This window comes from Dendrobates tinctorius, unplaced genomic scaffold (assembly GCF_039654945.1).
Source record: "Dendrobates tinctorius isolate UK_male_01 unplaced genomic scaffold, ASM3965494v1 ptg000091l, whole genome shotgun sequence".
NCBI classification, from domain to species: Eukaryota; Metazoa; Chordata; class Amphibia; order Anura; family Dendrobatidae; genus Dendrobates; species Dendrobates tinctorius.
Genome location: NW_027361759.1, coordinates 3866526 through 3882276, shown reverse-complemented (window position 1 = coordinate 3882276; position 15751 = coordinate 3866526). Strand labels below are relative to the sequence as shown.

The 15751-nt window shown below is 41.7% G+C and overlaps 1 long non-coding RNA gene across 1 annotated transcript in view; it reads left to right on the top strand.

Annotated features, from left to right (window-relative positions):
- Positions 1–15751, top strand: part of LOC141098440 (uncharacterized) — a 32353-nt gene that overhangs the window by 12687 nt on the left and 3915 nt on the right. The window lies entirely within an intron of this gene.

The following is a 15751-nucleotide window of genomic DNA, read 5'->3' as shown; positions in this document are numbered from 1 at the left end:
TAGCCTTGTTGCCAAGGGATATATAAACCTTGCAGACAGCTCATAACACACATAACACACTGCACCCCGAGAAAGCAAGTGTGAAACGCACGTCGGGGCCTGTGCTCAGCATATAAGCACCACACAACATGGTTAAGAGCACTTTACACATGCTTCAGCTTTATTTCGGTCTCACTATGTGACTATTGTGTTCTTTTTTGTGGAGAAATTGATGTTCTGCGCAGCACCTTCTGCAACTCATCACTGTGTGAGGTGTAACAAACAAAACTATATGTGATTTACTCTTAAACCTCTGTTACAGTCTGTAAGGACATTTATGGATTACCCCCATTTTTTTAATACAATAAGCCGAGAGCTGTAAAATTGGCAATGGTGCTGTCCCCATAACATGTGTAGTAACCTGCTTACTTTCTTGCTGACACACGGTTGTATCACTGCTCGCCTGTCACATTCATGACTATTTATATGGTGAATAAGTTTATATTTGTATGTCTTGTTTGTGTCTTTATGAATAAAATATATTTTTTACTTTCCTAATAACAAGACTCATAGACTGACTTACTTGTTCACAATTCTTTATTTTTGAGATTTAAGCTCCCAAATGTTCTCTTATGTTTTCTATGTTGCATGGAGAGTCTCTCTTGGCTTTTAGTATACCATTTTTCCAGGTTTGTGAACCATGCTTCCTCAAAGACATCATTCTGACCTTCATCATTCTGACCCTGGATGTGCACTCTGGTTTTCCCTCATGCTATTTGACCCTTTTTGTTTTCCTGAATCCACTACCTTCCATTCTTACAATCTGACTTGGCAATTCCTAACTTTGCTAGTTCATTCTGATTCTGTCTCTGGATATTGAATATCTGACTATGTTGCCAGATATTTTGGTTACCCCTTAATTGCTAGTGAATATTCAGCAGATGCAACCCGATGTTCAAATTCCTATAGAGAAGGTATAGGACAAATAACAGTGTACTTTTTAGATTATGCTAAATAGAGTGGGCAGTGCAATTAATTTCATTGTTTTCTGCTCTCTATCTAGTGAACGACCAACTCTGTGGTCTAGCAGAAGTGGCTAGTCTCCTAGATAAGGAGTGTAGTGCTTTAGCATAGAGAATTCAAGCGCTGCTATAAAGCTGACTGGATCCAGTTTGAGTGCAACTGCGCCAAGCCGATGCTCCAGAAGCAAACCTGGCTCTGCGTGCATCATCAGAGAGCGCACAGTTCCGGCTGAAAGATCAACCATGCTGCTGATCCAAAATGTCAATAATTCAGGAGCACAAGAAGCCAGAAGTAGGGAGGCAGGGGAGCGGAGGGCTTCTATAGCAACCCTTTAATGATAAATGAATGTAACATTTTCTTGGTGTAACATTTGTTAAATATTGTGCTCTTCCCTCAGTGATTTGTGAACCTGCCCGATGAAGGGGCCTATGTGCTGCAAAAGTTTGGCAGTATTATATTTCTGGCTAATAAAGATATCACTCCAACGTATTTCAGATCACATTAGCTAACACATTCCCACACTATTTTTTTTTATACATATGGAATAAAGATTAAAGCACATTGAAATCCAGATTGTCCAATTTTGTCAGCTGCTCTCCAGGAATTGTCTTATTAAGATAATTTGATGCTGATATAGTATTGCAGTTGTCCAATAATTCAATAACAACAGCCTTAACACTTACCGTGGTCCTAAATAGACTGTACATTTCATGTCAGCACTAGCAATACATTGAAAAGCCCTCAACATGTCACGAGAGATCTATACAGAAGTCTATCCTATTAACTAATGCTTTGATGAGACTTTCCTGACACGTGTGCTCGGCATCCTTACACTTAGGAGGATTGCTGCCCTCACATTATTTGCCTATATATAGGTTTGACACCAATTAGGGTAAATTCAATTATCCTCCTGATGGCAAACAGTAATCTAGAGACAATGCAATTATGCATTTCCACAAATGTAATACTAAACAGTAGGGATATGTTCTACATATCAGTAACGCCAATGGCAGGAAATGCTCAGTTATTGGTAATATACCTATTATTTAACAAAAACAATGTTGCTTTTTATATTTTTTCTTATAAGAGGTTCCAGGAATTTTTTATCGTTAAAGTGTACCTGTCACCTGTTTTGGCCGCTATAAGATGCGGCCACTGCCTTTCAGGGCTGATATACAGCATTCTATAATGCTGTAGATAATCCCCCGAGCCTATCTGCAAGATAAGAAAAATGACTTTTATTATACTCACCTGCGGGGCTGTCCGATCCGATGGGTGTCGCAGGTCCAGGTCCGGCGCCTCCCATCTTCTTGTGACGCCGCGCTCCTGCTTGCTTCTTCACTCCCTGCATTGTACTTCTGCGCAGGTGTACTTCTCTGCCCTGTTGAGGGCAGAGCAAAGTACTGCAGTGCGCAGGCACCAGAAAAGGTCAGAGAGGCCCAGCGCCTGCGCACTGCAGTACTTTACTCTGCCCTCAACAGGGCAAAGAAGTACGCCTGCACAGGAGCGTGATGCTTGGGAGGCATGAAGCAAGCAGGAGGATGGCATCTCAAGAAGATGGAAGGCGCCGGACCCGGGCCGGCGACACCCATCGGACCGACCGGACCGCCCCCCCAGGTGAGTATAATAAAAGTTATTTTATGCTGTAGATAAGCCCTGAAAGGCAGTGGCCGCATCTTATAGTGGCCAAAACAGGTGACAGGTGCACTTTAAATGCTGCAGCTGATAAAATAATAAGCTGCTCACCCTCCGGTCCTTTGCTGGTCCCCTCTGGCCTCTGCTTTCAGGTTCCATGCTTGACATGCCAGAAAAGACTGTACATTTTTAGAAAAAAAAATTTATCAAGACTTTTTTTTTATTTTTTTACATTTTTTTTTAATGCCAGGGGGATTTACCATTTTCACATCCCTGGGATTCTTCACTTACCCCGGGTACATATTCAGCTCACATCACAGGGTGATGCAATCACATGGGGGCTTCACTCTCACTGTGAATGTCGCAATTACCATTCATTTACTTAATAGGTACACATAGCCAACAATGTCTACAAAGCCACTGGTTTTTACAGTCCTTTTCAATAACTATTTATCAGTAAATAAATTATAATAAGCAATATGCCATAATGTATAAAAACTTTAGGGAAAGGGTATTTTAGATTATTTGGCCAAAAGAACGAGAAAGTTTAAATCAATTAAAAATGTAAAAGTTCTACTAAATATAAGAAGATATTCTGAAAAAAGATGAAATTGCTGGCTCTCTGTTTAGAGAATGTATTGATTTTATTTTTATAAAGTATCTAAAAAAATATATATGGTATATGTATATATACTTTATACTTTTTATATTCTTTATAAAAATAAAATTAATATATTCTTTAAAAACTTACAGACATATTTTTTATTTTTTGTATACATTTTGCAGTTGGGTATTTGCATTATTGGCCCGAGCTCAGTAGTGAGAATTTGCGGGTAGAGGTGTTCACCCTATTCCAAACATTAAGAGGATATCCTGAGAAAAATTGATTTTGGGTAGCGTATTCCAATTTCCTTTCTCTGCACTCCTCGGTGCATCTGCAGCCTCGGATCACTCATCTGCACTCTCTCTGGAGTGCATAGCCATGCAATCAGAGGTTATCCAAGTGCAGTCCAATGTTTTCAATGGACTCAGTGACTTTCACACCCGAGTGCAATACGAATAACTGATGCAAATCATGCATGTTGCAATTTTTGTTCCTCGGTCAGACTCTGTCCAAGGAATAAATTGGAGATGTGCACTGCCCCATTATTCTGACATATGATCAGACTATTATGCATTATTTAAAATTATAACAGAGAGGTGCATGGAGGGAGGACAACTTGATTTTAATATGGCTTAATTTGCCACAATAAAATATATATTTTTTTCTTCATTCCTTTGTGCCGTCAATCTCCTTTTTTCCTTAAATTATAACAGTTCATGCTGCACAAAATTAAAAAAAATAATAATTATACATTGGAAATAATATCATGTTGTTTTTTTCAATAGTATTTATAATATTAACACATAAGTGAGCTAAAGGGCATAGCCGTGTTAATGTGTTAACTGTACCATCTCCAATAGGAGAGTATTACCACCTAATGATTGACTGGTCGGGGCAGTTCAATTATGGGTCATCTGTCTTTTTGCATCTTAGTCGCTAATGTGTAATATGCTTAAATATTTTCCTGCCACCTAGAGGTCGTCTAATCTATTTCAATGTGCTTTTCCTAATCTAATCTGCTTTATGGGAAACTGACTGAGCTGGTGAACACTCCAAAGTGCAGTGATCGTAAAGGTTTATTCAGGTCTATATACAGTAATTGAAGATATTAAGGAGTAGCCGTCTTTTTATTTACTTACTTATTTTTCAGAGATCATAAGTACACAATAAAAAAGAAACTTTGCAATATATCATAACAGAGATATCTTCTTCTTTCTCATTCAGGACTGATCTTTCATTATCAAAATTCACAATTCATGGGTAAAATCTGTCTTCAGTGAATATAGACTTTCCCATTACTAAGATGACAATTGATGCTCCTAAGTTCTATGGAGAATTATAAGTACCATTTCAGGAGAACTTACAGCAGAATGTCTACATCTGCCTCTAGATCCCCTTCCTCCTCCGTTCTCCCCTCGTCATAGAAATTTAAAAGCACCAACTGCCATCCCTATTGTTACGGTTGCTGTTACAGGGGCGATGAGGAACAACCCGGAAGTGGACCCTCTGGGTCAGGGCTCCAAAGCCCCCGAGGGCGAGCTGCCCAGGTGTGGCCACCCCCTATACAGGGAGTGTTAGGGGCAGGCCCATGGAGGGTAGAATCATGACGGCCGGAACCAAAGGGGCGACTGGGGTACGCCTGGAGAGGATACACAGGGAATCAGGGCTGATGCAGAGAAGGACCTGGAGTAATGGAGCAAGGACTGCGAGACAGACTCAGCGGATGGCACAGGCGGGAGGCTGCAATAGAGAGGGACAATGGATAAGGCACAGACAGGGAGACAAGGCAGGAGACAAGCGGACAGAGGCAGACACAGGAGACAACGGAGGCAAGGGCAGGCAGAAGGGACAGAGCGAGAGCCGACAGGGAGAGCGCAGGCAAGGTGCAGACAAGACAGGGAAGGCGCAGCAAGGCGCAGACAAGACAGGGCCTGAGACACAGTGAACGCTGCAGGAGACAGCGTCACCGAAGTCGACAGTCAGGCACCTACCTGACTGGACACAGATCCTAAATAGCCGGTGGACGCCGCCATGTTGGGGGCGGCGCCACCGCGTCATCACTCCCAGGATGCAGAGCGCCGGGATCCCCACAGTGCGCAGGTGCCCGATGCCGAGGAACCCGGAAGCCGGGCGCAGGGACGCGCCGGGGCACAGAGACGCGGCGGGAGGAGCGCGCAGCAGCCGGGACCGTGACACCTATGTCAGCAAAGGGAAATCCTGTTTTCACTGAATACATATTTTACCCATGAAATGAGATTGAAAGAGGAATCCAGGGGGAACAATAAGCAGATCTCTCTGATCAGATATTACAAAGTTGCTTATTTTACTCTTTGAGTAGAATGATAGAAAATTTACAATTTCATACATGAATTTCTATAATAATATACTTTCCTGCATTTTGTATCATAAAATTACTACATCTGTACACACCAAGTATAAATTAACCTTGAGAACTACCTACATACAGTTGAAACCAACCTGAAGTTTACATTAACTATATAAAAAGACACAAATGCATGTTTTTCCCAGTATCTGACAAGAAAACAGAATAAACCTTTCCCGTTTTAGGTCAATTAGGATTACCCTAATTATTAATATTTGCCAAAAGCCAGAATAATGAGGCAGAGAGAGAATATTTTAAGGCATTTTTATTACTTATTGCAAAGTCAAAAGTTTACATACACTAAGATTACTATGCCTTTAAAAAATTCTGGACTGCCCATATGATGATGGCATGTGTTTGGAAGCGTCTGTTTTTTTGGCAACATCTGAGTTAATTAGAGACACACCTGTGGATGTATTTTAATGCACACCTGAAACACACTGCTTTTTTGTGTAGCATCATGGGAATGTCTCAAGAAATCGGCCAAGATATCAGAAAGAGAATTGTGTACTTGCACAAGTCTAGATCATCCAGGGGTACAATTTCTGCAAGTACAAACAAGATGGGAATGTCCAGCCATCAAACCACTCAGGAAGGAGATGGGTTCTGTGTCCCAGAGGTGAACGTGCTTTGGTCCGACGTGTGCATATTAACCCAAGGACAAAAGCGAAAGACCTTGTGAAGATGATGGTGGAAGTTGGTAAGACTGTGTCAATATCCACAGTGTAATGAGTACTGTATCAACATGGGTTGAAAGGTCAATTTGCCAGGAAAAAGTCATTACTCCAAAAGAAACATAAAAAAGCCAGATTGATGTTTGCAAATGCACACAGGAACACAGACTTTAATATTTGGAGACATGTCCTGTGGTCTGATGAAACTAAAATTGAACGTTTTGGGCATAATGACTATGTTAACCTGGGAGGAAAAAGGGAGAAGCTTGGAAACCTAAGAACACCATCCCAACTGTGAAACATGGGTATGGCAGCATCATGTTGTGGACTTGCTTTGCTGCAGGAGGGACTAGTGCACTTCACTAAATAGATGACATCATGAGAATACAAGATTATGAGGCAATACTGAAGCAACATCTCAAGACATGAGCCAGGAAGTTAAAGCTTGGGAGGAAATGGGTCTTCCAAATGGACAATGTTCCAAGGCATACTGCCAAAATGGTAACAATGTGGCTTAAGGATAACAAAGTCAATGTTTTGGAGTGGCCATCACAATCACTGATCTTAATCCTATTTAAAATGTATGGGCAAAGCTGAAAAGGCAGGTGCGAGCAAGTCGACCTACAAACCTGGATCAGTTACACCAGTTTTGTCAGGAGGAATGAGCCCAAATTCCGACCAACTATTGTGAGAAGCTTGTGGAAGGCTATCCCAAATGTTTGACCCAAGTCATTCAGTTTAAGGGCAATGGTACCAAATACTAATGAAATGTATGCAAACTTTTGACTTTGAAGTAAGTAATAAAAATACCTTGAAACATTTTCTCTCTCTCTCATTATTCTGGCATTTGGCAAATATTATTAATTATGGTAATCCTAACTGACCTAAAACAGGAAAGTTTTATTCTGATTCCATGTCAGATATTGAGAAAAACATGCATATGTGTCTTTTTATATAGTGTATGTAAACTTCTGGTCTCAACTGTACATAAATATTATGTGGTTGCGTGTCTCTAAGATACAATTTGAGAGAGTATAAAATTTGGGAATGCCTTTATGAGGCACAACATCTGGAAACCACATCAAATACTGTTGACTTTAGCAACATCCATAAGATTTCCGTTCATGTAAATAAGGGAAAACAAGTGCTTTGGTGCACTCAGCATGAAATCCATCAGAAAGGACTTACCGTATTTTTCGCTTTATAAGACGCACTTTTGTTCCCCCAAATTTTGGGGGAAAGTAGGGGGTGCGTCTTATAATCCGAATATACGGGGGAGGGGGTGTATATATATATATGTACTGCAGGGTCTGGGGGCAGCTTTGGAGCGGTGCTGTGAGCTGGTAAAAGCTGCCGAAGGGAGCCTTTGATCTCCTGCTCCCGCTCATATAATATGCACTGCCGCTGTCCATCACCATGGTGCTGAAACCGCACCACGGTGACTGGCTGGGGGAGCGGTGCATATTATAGCTGCCTGCGCCCTCCTTTGATCGCACATGATCCCCTGTGTTAGATATCGCCCCCATGCTGCTGCCCATAGTAAAATAAAAAACTCTTTCCTTACCTCCTCCAGCGCTGATCTCCCGGTGTCTCTGCTGCTGCTGTCATCAGCACTCTGCTGTGCTGATCACATGACCGGCTCTGAGAACCAGGAAGTGGAGGAGGAGCTCAACCACACTGAGGGAGACACGAGGAGGGACAGCGCTGAGAAGGTAAGGAAAGAGTTTATTTTACTAAAAGCAGCAGCATGGAGGCGATATCTAACACAGGGTGATGTGTGCCAGCCACAGGGGGGCCAGTGTGCCAGCCACAGGGGGGCCAGTGTGCCAGCCACAGGGGGGCCAGTGTGCCAGCCACAGGGTGATGTGTGCCAGCCACAGGGGGGCCAGTGTGCCAGCCACAGGGTGATGTGTGCCAGCCACTGGGGGCCGTGTGCCAGCCACAGGGTGATGTGTGCCAGCCAGAGGGGGGCCAGTGTGCCAGCCACAGGGGGGCCAGTGTGCCAGCCACAGGGGGGCCAGTGTGCCAGCCACAGGGTGATGTGTGCCAGCCACAGGGGGCCAGTGTGCCAGCCACAGGGTGATGTGTGCCAGCCACAGGGGCCAGTGTGCCAGCCACAGGGTGATGTGTGCCAGCCACAGGGGGCCCGTGTGCCAGCACAAGGGGGCTATATTCAATATAAGGTGGCCATATCCAGATTAAGGGGGCTAATTTTAGGGTGGGGGGGCTATGAGGGACATATACCCTATATGATTTGTTAGACGGACACTGGCATTATAAGACGGACCCCATTTATTAAAAAATTCTCTATTCCTTCACCACATTTGGGGGTGCGTCTTATAATCAGGTGCGTCTTATAAAGTGAAAAATATGGTAATTGTGAATTGGTTTACTGTGTCATTATATTTTATCTTTAAAAGCTCATCCAGAAGGAGAGATTTGATACAGAGCCAAATTTTTTCCCCTGGAAAATTTTGAGAGCACAAGCTTTTTTTTTTTCTTACAACACATTCATTGTAGAGACACCACTGTTAACATACTTAAGTAATCCACTCATAATTGTACTGCTCTGTACCAAAATGCTTCTACTTATTAAAGATTATATTGAATGAAAATACATCTAGAATGGAAGACTTAATCTACTAATTAATGCATAAAAGGTCAATCCCTATTTTAGATATTTAAAGTCTATATAAGTATATGATACACTTCCAATTTTGCAAGTTTTCCCACCTACAAAGAATGGAGAAAGGTCTGCAATTTTTATCATAGGTACACTACTACTGAAAAAGACAGGATGTTTTAAAAAGTCCAGAAAATCATATTGTATGATTTTTACATAATTATTAATTTGCATTTTATTGCATGACATAAGACTGGACATGTGTTGGTGTGCCCTGCAGGATTTAATTTATGACGGCGTAGTGTGTTACTAAAGGTAATGTTTGGGACTGTGGTTCCAGCTCTCTTCAGGACATTGACCAGGTCCTCCCATGTAGTTCTGGGCTGACTCCTGACCTTCCACAGAATCATACTTACTCCATGAGGCTACATCTTGCATGGAGCCCCAGACATAGTTGTCATGGGAGATTTCAACTATCCAGACATTTGTTGGGAATCTCTCTCAGGCAAAACTAATAGGTAAAGGAAATTTTTATCCTCTCTTGCTGAAATGCGTATGTCTTCACAGAGATTGAAGCTTCAGAGACTGGGAGTTCTGTGGAAACTGTTTGGGTAAGAATACAAGGACAGAACAATGGAAAGGACATCATTGTAGGCATTTACTACAGACCGCCTGTGCAAGCTGAAGATATGGATGAACTCTTTATGCATCAAATGGCCAAGTTATCCAAAAAATATGACATAGTTGTCATGGGAGATTTCAACTATCCAGTCATTTGTTGGGAATCTCTCTCAGGCAAAACTATCAGGTCAAGGAAATTCTTATCCTCTCTTGCTGACAACTTTATCTTCCAAAAGGTAGGGGAGAAAGCAAAGGGATCTGCTACCTTGGATCTATTCCTCATAAACAGGAAGGAAATGGTTGAGGAGGTAAAAGTGGCTGGGACCCTAGGAGGTAGCGACCATGCTGTTTTAGAACTTTGGATAACTAGAGAAGGAAGACCTGTGAAGACTCAGACGTCAAGGTTAGATTTCAGAAAGGCAGATTTTAAGGGAATCAGAAAGAGAATTGGAGGGATCCAATGGCTGGATATCCTTAAGGACAAAAATGTCCAGGAAGGATGGGAAATCTTGAAAAATGAAATTTTCAAAGCACAATTGTTAACAATTCCGAAAAGAGGGAAGAATAGGAAGTATTTAAGGAAACCAGGATGGATGAACACAGAACTTAAGCACATGCTAAAAAGGAAGAAAGAAATCTTTATAAAATGGAAAGAGGGAGGCATATCTAAAGAAGCATATTATGCTGTCTGCAGAACCTGCAGGGCACAAATCAGATTAACTAAAGCTGACAATGAATTGAGGCTTGCAAGAGACATCAAAAGCAATAATAAAGGATTTTGGGGATATGTCAAAAGTAAAAGAAAAGTCAAAGATGCTATAGGATTTTTACAGGATGAAAATGATGAAATGGTAAGACAGGATGTTGAGAAGGCCGAACTTTTAAATTCCTATTTTGCATCTGTTTTCTCTCAGAAAGGAAATGTAATATCAACTGTTCTTCACTGTCCTATTAAGGGAATAGAAGAATCCAGGATATCTATAGATGGAAAGATAGTGAGGAAACACTTAGCTAAACTAAATGAATTCAAGTCTCCAGGTCCAGATGAATTACACCTCAGAGTACTGAAGGAGATAGCAGAAGAAATTTTTGAACCGCTCTCCATAATCTTTGAAAATTCTTGGAGAACAGGAGAAGTCCCAGAAGACTGGAGAAGAGCAAATGTTGTTCCTATCTTCAAAAAGGGGAAGAAGGTGGACCCAGGCAACTATAGGCCGGTGAGTCTGACTTCTATACCAGGAAAGATCTTTGAACAAATTATTAAACAACATGTATGTAAGTACCTGGATAAGAATGAAGTGATTAAACAGAGTCAGCATGGGTTTGTAACTAATAAGTCATGTCAGACTAACTTAATTTCCTTCTATGACAGAATCACTGTTTGGGTGGATCAGGGAAATGCTGTAGATATAGTATATCTTGACTCCACCAAAGTATTTGACAAAGTATCTCACACAATCCTTATTGAAAAAAATGACTAAGTATGGAATGGACAAGGCAACTGTTAGGTGGATTCATAACTGGCTTAGTGATTGGACCCAAAGAGTGGTCATAAATGGCTGCACATCCAGTTGGAAGAATGTCTCAAGTGGGGTACCACAGGGCTCTGTCCTGGGCCCTGTATTGTTCAACATCTTTATCAACGATTTAGATGAAGGAATTGAGGGTAAACTGATTAAATTTGCTGATGACACAAAGCTAGGAGGGATAGCTAATACTAGAGAAGAGAGAGAGGATTCAAGAAGATATAAATAAATTGGAGCAGTGGGCAGCAACTAACAGAATGGTTTTTAACAAGAAAAAATGCAAAGTACTACATCTGGGCAATAAAAATGAAAAAGCATATGCAGAATGGGAGGAATAGGGCTAAGCAACAGCTCATGTGAAAAAGACTTGGGTATACTACTAGATCACAGACTGAATATGAGTCAACAGTGTGATGCAGCAGCAAAAAAGGCAAATGCAATTCTAGGATGTATTAACAGAAGCATACAGTCTAGATCACGTGAAGTCATTATTGCCCTCTACTCCTCTTTGGTCAGACCTCATCTGGAATACTTTGTCCAGTTTTGGGCGCTACATTTTAAAAAGACATCAACAAACTGGAGCAAGTTCAGAAAAGAGCGACAAGAATGGTGACCGGTCTGCAAACCCTGTCTTATGAGGAAAGGTTGCAGGATTTGGGAATGTTTAGCTTGCAAAATCGAAGACTGAGAGGAGAGCTAATAGCTGTCTACAAATATCTCAAGGGCTGCCACATTGTAGAAGGATCATCTTTATTCTCATTTGCACAAGGAAAGACTAGAAGCAATGGGATGAAACTGAATGGGAGGAGACACAGATTAGATATTAGAAAAAAATTTTTGACAGAGTGATCAATGAGTGGAACAGGCTGCCACGAGAGGTGGTGAGTTCTCCTTCAATAGAAGTCTTCAAACAGAGGCTGGACAGGCATCTGTCTGGGATGATTTAGCGAATCCTGCTTTGAGCAGGGGGTTGGACTAGATGACCCAGGAGGTCCCTTCCAACTCTACGATTCTATGATTCTATATATCGACCTAACTGTACATACAGTTAGGCCCAGAAATATTTGGAGAATGATCAAATCATTGTGATTTAGGACCTGCATGCTGCTCTTTTTTATTTAAAATCAAACAACTGAGACTCAATTGAAGTGTAGACTTTCAGGTATAATTGAAGGGGTTGAACAAAAATATCTTGTGAAACGTTTACGAATTGCAACCCTTTTTCTACAAAGTCTCCTCATTCCAGGGGCTCAAAAGTAATTGGACGAATTAACTTTACCATAAATAAAATCATCATTTTTAATTCTTTGTAGAGAATCCTTTGCAGGCAAAGACTGCCTGATGTCTGGAAGCCATGGATGTCACCAAATGCTGGGTTTCCTGCTTTGTGATGCTTTGCTAGGCCTTAACTGCAGCTGATTTCAGTTGTTACTTGTTTGTGGGTCTTTCAGCCTTAAGCTTTGCTTGAAGCATGTGAAGTGCATGCTCAGATAGAGTTGAGATCTGGTGATTAAATATACATAAATTTGGCACTCCATGTAGGTGCTCTCTTGCATTTTACCAGCAGTGCACAGCACAGCATTACAAAAGCACTGAACTCCTAGCAGTGTCAACATTACAATCTGTGTACTGACAAAGGTCTATTGTTGATCAAAACGTTTTTTACCATTCTGGAGGATTGCTCTTTATAATAAAACTCACCATTGCACCTACTTAGAATGTTAAATTTATGTCTATTTATCTGCAAGACAGGATCTTATTTGTGCACCCATCCACAGAAGTGTCGTGGCTACCTTCTGTGAGATCTGGTGATTGATCCGGCCATTGAAGAATATTCGACTTCTTTGCCTTAAACTCCTGGGTTGCCTTTGCAGCATGTTTTGGGTCATTGTCCATTTGTACTGTGAATCACTATCCAATCAACCTTGCTGCATTTGGTTGAATCTGAGAAGAAAGCATTGCCCTGTACACTTTAGAATTAATCCAGCTGCTTCTCACTTCAGTCACATCATCAATAAACACTAGTGACCCATTTTCATTGGAAGCCATGCATGCCCATGCCATCACATCGCCTCGCCTCGCCTCCACCATCTTTTACAGAGGATGTGGTGCGCTTCGGATCATGAGCTTATCCAAGCCTTTTCTGTACTTTCCTCTTCCCATCTTTCTATTACAAGTTGATCTTAGTTTCATCTCTCCAATAAATACTTTTCCCAAACTGGGCTAGTTTCTTTAGATTTTATTCTTGAAAAGTATTTTTTTTTTTTTTTTTAAGACTGATTATTGATTTGAACCTTGTGGTGAACCCTTTGTATTTGCTCTCATGAAGTCTCCTCTGTATGGCAGACTTAGATACTGAAACAGTGTACTTCACTTAGGTGGATGTTGTGAAAGAGTTTTTCTCCACCACTGGAAGGATTCTGCAATCATTCACCACTGCTGTCAGCCATGGACATCCAGACCTTTATGAGTCCCGAAGCTCACCAGTGCGCTCTTCTTTTTTTTTTGCAGAATATAACAAATTGTTGATTTGACCATTCCTAACATTTTTTCTAGCTCTCTGATGGATTTCTTTCTTTTCAGCCTAATGATGGTCTATTTCTCTGCCATTGATAGCTCCTTTGACCACATGTTGTGGATTCACAGCAAAAGCTTCCAAATGAAAATGCCACACCTGGTATCAGCTCCAGACCTTTTACCTGTTAATTGATGATGGAATAACGAGGGAATAGACCATTAAAGGGCTTTTGAGATAATTGACCAATTATGTTTGGTCCCCTGAAAAAAATGCAACTAAATATTAAAGAGTCCATACCAAGAGAAAAAAGAGCCAAAGTGTCTTAAGGAGAATATCAAATTTTATTTTATTTTTTACTTCCCCTTGAGAAAGCGGCCCTGCTTGGCCGCGAAATGCGCGTCGGGGAGCCCCACACCCTCGCTCTGGTGCCTGCTGTCCCTCTCCGGTAAGCTTGACAGTTTGCTTTATGGCCTACTGAGCGCTAGGTGCGTCCAGCACTACTCTCACTGTGATCCTTTTTTGCACTCAATTCTGTCTGATCTGACCTGCTTCAGTTCCCCTTACTGATTTATGGTTCACTGAGCGCTTCATTCTAGTGAACGCTTGGTGCATTCAGCGCTATTTTTATTGTGATCTTTTTGTATTTAATACCATTTGGTCTGACCTGTTTCAGCTTACCTTACTGATATTGACTACACGTTAGGCTTTTTTTACATACTTGAGAGGCACGGTGGCATTTGGGGTTAGTCTCCTTCTCTGCACTCTAACTGGTATCTGTGTATTAATAATAAAATATTATGAAATTTTTATAAAAAAATAAAATTTGATATTCTCCTTAAGACACTTTGGCTCTTTTTTCTCTTGGTATGGATAGTTTTTGAGCTGGTGCTTTTCTCTCTTGGATTTCTGCTGAGACCCGGCTGTCCGAGTGATGTATTGGGAATTTTGTGTTCTAATAAATATTAAAGAGATGTAATTGCTAAATATTTACTCCAATTAGGATGTGAATATCCTCAAATTAAAGCTGAGAGTCTGCACTTTAAGCTCATATTGATTATCGTATGTACTCGAGTATAAGCTGAGTTTTTCAGCACATTTTGAATATTCATTTCTCTGTAATAGCAAGCACAGTGTCAGCTACAGCAGACGTCTCCTGCAGCTGCCAGGCTGTCACATGTGCCACCTACATAAGAGAAATGAATATTCACCTCTCATGGGCGGGGAGAGAGGTGAATATTCATTTGTCTTGAGAAGCGACACACGTAACCGCTTGGCAGCTGACACTGTGCACGCTACTTAATACTCACTGCCTTCCACGCTCATCGTTCTGGCGTGGGGAACGGTGAGTATTCCGGCAGCTGTGCTCTGCTTGTGAGCAGTGCATGACGTCCCTGCCATACGCTGCTTACAAGCATAAAGCAGCTGCTGGCACTGGAACAGGATGCTGCAAGGGAGCACAGGAAGTGAAGTGTAATGGTTTATTTTTTTATGTTTTGGTGGGGGCCAATCATATCAGGATAAGAATGGTGTCATGCATACACGGATAGGGATGGGGACAGGCAAACAAGGATAGGGATGGGGCCATGCATGCAAGGATAGGGATGGGGCCATGCATACAAGGATAGGGATGGGGCCATGCATACAAGGATAGGGATGGGGCCATGCATGTAAAATGTGGATGGAGCCATGCAAACATGAATAGAGATGGGGCCATGCATACAAGGATATAGATGGAGCCATGCATTCAAGGAAAGGGATGGGGCCATGCATACAATGATAGGGATGGGGCCATGCATACAAAGATGGGGATGGGGCCATGCATGTAAAATGTGGATGGAGCCATGCAAACATGAATAGAGATGGGGCCATGCATACAAGGATATAGATGGAGCCATGCATACAAGGATAGGGATGGAGCCATGCATACAAGGATAGGGATGGGGCCATGCATACAAAGATGGGGATGGGGCCATGCATGTAATATGTGGATGGAGCCATGCAAACATGAATAGAGATGGGGCCATGCATACAAGGATATAGATGGAGCCATGCATTCAAGGAAAGGGTTGGGGACATGCATTCAAGGATAGGGATGTGGCCATGCATACAAGGATAGCAATGGGGCCATGCATACAAGGATAGCAATGGGGCCTTGCATACAAGGA